We start from the raw sequence: 6,116 nt of genomic DNA, 5'->3' as shown, positions 1-6,116 counted from the left end.
CTTGCTGTTACCAGGTTCCGATATGGTCCAAGTGCGGAGTAGGAGACACTGAAGCAGGTCGATCGTTCAGAAACTTTATTGCGAACAGTGTTGGAGGGAAAATAAACAATAAACACTTGGCCAAATAGGACCATTAACTAAAACTCTCAAATGGGAATCGAAGCCTACACTGCGACTGAAAAGCAAAGCGAATTAAACGAATATCGCTAGTCTTCAAAGTTAGCTGACTTGAAACTCCAATAACTCAAGGAAAATGCCGAAGGCAAACAGGGAGTGAAGCGTTGCTGTGCTCCTTCCAAGTCTCGACAAGTACTACGATGACAAGTATGGAGTTAAATACTATCATGATTAAATAATACTTAAATGACACGTGGAAATTCTCAAGCACAATTGCCGTATCTACTGCACTGCCGAATCCGTGGTTGTGACAGTAGGGTTCATTCTGCACCTGTCAGTCTCTGGTACACTGTGAGAGTGTGGGTTCATTCTGCACCTGTCAGTCTCTGGTACACCGTGAGAGTGTGGGGTTCATTCTGTACCTGTCAGTCTCTGGCACAGTGTGAGACTGTGGGGTTCATTCTGCACCTGTCAGTCTCTGGTACAGTGTGAGAGTGTGGGGTTCATTCTGCACCTGTCAGTCTCTGGTACAGTGTGAGAGTGTGGGGTTCATTCTGTACCTGTCAGTCTCTGGTACAGTGTGAGAGTGTGGGGTTCATTCTGCACCTGTCAGTCTCTGGTACAGTGTGAGAGTGTGGGGTTCATTCTGTACCTGTCAGTCTCTGGTACAGTGTGAGAGTGTGGGGTTCATTCTGCACCTGTCAGTTTCTGGTACAGTGTGAGAGTGTGGGGTTCATTCTGTACCTGTCAGTCTCTGGTACAGCGTGAGAGTGTGGGATTCATTCTGCACCTGTCAGTTTCTGGTATAGTGTGAGAGTGTGGGGTTCATTCTGTACTTGTCAATTTCTGGTACAGTATGTTAGTGTGTGGCACATTCAGTGTAGTGTGAGAGTATGCGGTTCATTCTCCGTCTGTCAGTCGCTGATAGAGTTTGAGGGTGTGAGGTTCAATCTGTAACTGTCGGTCTCTGGTAAAGTGTGAGAGTGTGGGGTTCATTCTGTACCTGTCAGTCTCTGATATAGTGCAAAGTTTACTTCGAAGTAAAATTTAAGCAGTTTCATAACTGCAGTTGATTAATCTGATTAAATCTTCTTTGAACAATTGGACACAGTAATCCATATTAATATCTCAGAATCAATGCTATCAGTCAATAACAGCATCTGACACAGGAGCAGTGTTATGTGACTGGGCCCATGGAGTCTGCTCCTCCATTCGGTCATGGCTGGTTTATGATACCTGACAACCCTATTCTCCTGCGGTCTTCAAATAATGTGTGACACTCTTAATATTTAAGAACCTACTTACGTCCGCTTTAAAAATACCCAGTAACTTTAGCTTCGGAGCCTCCGCTTTTAATGTACCAAATTACTTGTTTGCACAGCAATGAATTCCACAGATTCCTTTCTTCTATATCCGGAGATAATGCATTCCGTTCAGTGCAGTCCTCTGTCACAATCAAGTTCCAGAGAATAAAGTTGCGTGTTTCCTCCAAACTGTTCGCCTCCTGGCCAACTGTGTGCAACAGCATACGCGTATCACCCGATGGATTCCTATCCCTAAAGTTCAAAGTTGCAGGATTAAACTAAATTTATTACCGAAGTATATACACGTCACCATTGAACATCGACAGTAAATACAACGAAACACAAGAGCATCGATGAAAGACCGCACTCAACATGGAGTTCAGAGAAAAGAGGGCGCTGTGTAACCCTTACTAACTTCTAATGTAAGGACATATTCGGCCCAGCTTTGTGGTATGTGCTATAGGTTTTCTGTGTTTCTATGCTCCTCACAAAGATAGCAAACGAACAATCTGCAAAAGACTACAAACTACACAATTACAAGAAAGTCCAAACAAAATATTAATAATAAACAAATAATCAATAAATGCCAAGAACGTGAAATGGTGAGTCTATGGGTTGTGGGTACAGTTCAATGTTGGGGTAAATGATGTTATCCATTCTTCTTCAAGAGTCTGCTGGTTGAGCGGTAATGGACCTATTGATGGCAACAGCAAGAAGTGAGCATGACCTGCACGGTCGGGGAGCAGCATTACGTGTAGGTGTGTTCAGCGGTGGGGAGGGCTTTTCCTGTGATGGACTGGGCTCTATCCATTACTTTTTTTGGGCTTTTCCATACAAGGACATTGGCGGTCAATGTCAGGTCCTCATGCCACCAGTCAACATACGCTCCATAAATTTGAATTCTGTCAAATTTTTAGATGATAGGTAGAGGTGCCGCCGTGCCTTATTTGTAATGGGACGTATGTGCCGGCCGAGGACAAATCATCTGAAATGATAACACTGAGGAATTTATATTTCCTCCCTCATCCTTCCCTCGCTGATACTCCAGCATCCTTCACCATCCGCACTCTGCTGTCACTTGGATTTTCATACAGATTCCCTTCTCACTTCTGTCATTTCTTGTGCTGAGTTTGCCAACTCACTCCCATAACTCCACTTCAGTGATAGCTTAACTACCTCGAAATGTTTCGAGAGCTGCCTCCGTTGGTGTCGATTTTGAAACATTGTCTCCGATAGCGCCGTCTCTCCAGATGCATACCAAGCTGCCAGGAAGTTATGACCATGGCTTATTTATTAATGCCCACATACAACTAATATTTAGACAATTCCTCTGAGATATTTCCAGGTCTATTCTTGTTCAATATCCCCACCGTGTTGTCAAATTTACTACTTCAGTTTTCCAGCCACCGCGCTTTCTGTATTTAACTGTGTGTGTGTGTGTGTGTGTGTGTGTGTGTGGGAGAGGGCCGATTTCTTCAATCAGAAAAGGCCCTTAAATTACATTATCTGTGGCTTGTTTTGGTGTGTGCTAAGAGCTCTTGTTCAATTAATAAATTTCAATTTTATCTTTTCAATATAAGTATTTCGTAGAATATCTAATCAAAGATCTGTGGAGATGTTATGAGGATGCAGATTCATCGGTTTGGCAAGTGAGATGGAACACACGGATTAACACACACACAATGCTGGAGGAACTCAGCAGGTCAGGCAGCAGCTCTGGGAAAGAGTAAAGCCGACGTTTAGGGACGACACCCTTCAGCAGGACTGGAGAACAGAAAGATGAGGAGTAGAATTAAGAGGTGGAGGGGGGAAAGGGAGAAGTCCGGTGATAGGTGAAACATGGAGGAGGAGGGGTGAAGTAAAGAGTTGGGAAACTGATTGTCGAAAGAGATACAGGGCTGGAAAAGCGGTGGTGGTGGAGTTGGGGGGCGGGGGGAGGTCTGATAGGAGAGGACAGAAGCCCATGGAAGAAAACAATGGAGGAGAAGATCCCAAGTGAGGCTATGGGCAAGCAAGCATATAGGGTGAGGGAGGAAAAGGAGAAGAGGAAGGGTGAAGGCGAGGAAGGGGTTGGGGAGGACAGTGTCGAAGTTCGAGAAATCGAAGCAGGATCGGATTGAATGGCGGAGCAGGCTGGAGGCGCTGAATAGTCCCCGCCGACTTGTTTTCTGCCGTCCGATGTTCGCTCTTTGTGATCAGCGACTCAGAAAGAGGATTTCACGTACATTTTACCACATGGGTATATTTCAGTGAGTGATCCCATTCTCGTATATATTTAGCCCCGGATTCAACCACTCGCGTCTCCAGGCTGGTGACCGTGAATTGAAAAATCCGCGGGAAATCCCAGATGGCGAAATTCCGAGCAACATACACAAAATACTGGAGTAACTCAGCAGGCCAGGGAATAAGCAACTGTCAGCCTGACCTTAAACTGTCCCGCGTGGGAGAATTAAAACCCGACCCTTACTGCATCAGTTACAAAGCTTCGGTGGTGATATGGAAAAACCGCCCCGCGTGGCAAGTCCTTCACATCTCCCTATCTGTCACGAACTGGTCCGGCCGTGATGGTCTGAACATGACACCAATCTTAATCCTGGTGGAGGAATTGCTGCATTTGAGGTGAGTGCTTGCAGTACATCAATGTCGCGAGTTCCGCTTCACAAGGTGAACTGCTGGTTCAACACTGAAGGAACTCCGACATTCATTCAATCATCAGGACAGGATTAGGAAGTTAATGGCACCTCGGCTGAAAACGTCCTATTTATTAAAAATGAGCTTACCAGTGGGATGAATTGTCCGTCTGGACAATTAAATAAAGTAAAACACATTTCACGGACGAAATGTCGACTGTACCTCTTCCTAGAGATGCTGCCTGGCCTGCTGCATTCACCAGCAACTTTGATGTGTGTTGCTTGAATTTACAGTGTCTGCAGAATTCCTCGTGTTCACGGGTGAAATATCGGGAACGAGGTGCAAGACGGGACAGAACATAAAAGGCACGAAGATAATAACTGGGTGGGCCAGAAAGTAGGGAAGCAAGAAAGAAAGGTGGAGAAAAAGAGAAAGAGGAGAAACAGGGAATAAACAAAGAAAATGAAGTACGTTTGAGTATGAATACTCAAACAAAGAAGGCTCACCAGATTGATTCCTGGGATGGCAGCACTTTCATATGAAGAAAGACTAGATGAACTGGGCTTGTACTCGTTGGAATTTAGAAGATTGAGGGGGGATCTGATTGAAACGTATAAGATCCTAAAGAGATTGGGCAGGCTAGATGCAGGAAGATTGTTCCCGATGTTGGGGAAGTCCAGAACGAGGGGCCACAGTTTGAGGATAGAGGAGAAGCTTTTTAGGACCGAGATTAGGAAAAAACTTCTTCACACAGAGAGTGGTGAATCTGTGGAATTCTCTGCCACGGGAAACAGTTGAGGACAGTTCATTGGCTATATTTAAGAGGGAGTTAGATATGGCCCATGTGGCTCCCGGGGTCAGGGGGTATGGAGGGAAGGCTGGGGCGGGGTTCTGAGTTGGAGGATCAGCCATGACCATAACAAATGGCGGTGCAGGCTCGAAGGGCCTACTCCTGCACCTATTTTCTATGTTTCTATGAATACGGGAAAAAGACTGAATGGACCCAGACATATACGGACACAGACATATACAGCCACAGGCATAAACGCATACATACATGCAGAAAACATCGCGCAACATTCACAGTTCAAAATATTTAATATTCCCTGTAGCAGAGTGGCGCAGCGGAAGCGTGCTGGGCCCATAACCCAGAGGTCGATGGATCGAAACCATCCTCTGCTATAATCGTTGTTCTCCATGGCCAGAGACACCGTGTCTGCATCTGTATCACACAACCGAGTTAATCATGGGGCGATACATTCCCCAGTCTTTTGAACAATTTTTGTCCCGCGGATCCACCTATTCCTCGCCTCGACGCTCCAGTCACTTTGTGTCGTCCCGTCGCTTCCCATAACTGAACAGGCAAACGCGCTGGGGAAGCGGAATCATCTGGGCCGGATGGGCTTCATTGCAGAGATATGAAAGAGGTATCGGAACAGATGGTGGAAGCATTAGTTGCGTCCTTTCAAGAATCACTAGATTCAGAAATGTTTCTGGAAAGTGGAAAATTGAAACTCTCCCTCCACCTTTCGAAGAATGGAAGGGGGCAACAGCCATATGGCCTGATTTCAGTGTTTAACATGATGTTGGAGTCCGTTATTAAGCATTATTTTACAAATAAATTATTTACTTGTTAACTGATTTTTCAATAAGGAGGAAATTCAGACATTAGGTACAAATGGAGTTAGGTGTCCTTGTGCAGGATTCCCCAAATGTTGACTTGCAGCTTGAGTTGGGAGTAAGGAGGTAAATACAATGTTCGCATTCAGTCTGAGAGGACACAGGTACAGTGTAATCTCATTTTAGAAAGGCAGAGACGAGTCACGATCACGTGATGGGTGGATTTATTCAAGAGTAACAAGTCGGCACGGTGCAGGGTTTATCAGTAAATTTGAGAACGTTTCACAAAACAGGCAGGTCAAAAACATTTGTACACATTAGTCTCTGTACAGTGTGAGAGTGTGGGGTTCATTTCGTACCTGCCAGTCTCTGTACAGTGTGAGAGTGTGGGGTTCATTTCGTACCTGTCAGTCTCTGTACAGTGTGAGAGTGTGGGGTTCATTT

At 45.3% G+C, this 6,116-nt stretch overlaps 1 non-coding gene across 1 annotated transcript; it reads left to right on the top strand.

Annotated features, from left to right (window-relative positions):
- The first annotated feature begins 5,162 nt into the window (after positions 1 to 5,162).
- trnam-cau (transfer RNA methionine (anticodon CAU)) lies at positions 5,163 to 5,234 on the top strand. The gene has a single exon. It is a non-coding gene; the product is annotated as a tRNA-Met (tRNA).
- Positions 5,235 to 6,116: the final 882 nt, after the last annotated feature.

Source organism: Mobula hypostoma, assembly GCF_963921235.1.
Source record: "Mobula hypostoma chromosome 30 unlocalized genomic scaffold, sMobHyp1.1 SUPER_30_unloc_1, whole genome shotgun sequence".
NCBI lineage: Eukaryota > Metazoa > Chordata > Chondrichthyes > Myliobatiformes > Myliobatidae > Mobula > Mobula hypostoma.
The sequence above is the reverse complement of the archived record's forward strand: the minus strand, read 5'-3'. Positions and strand labels throughout refer to the sequence as shown.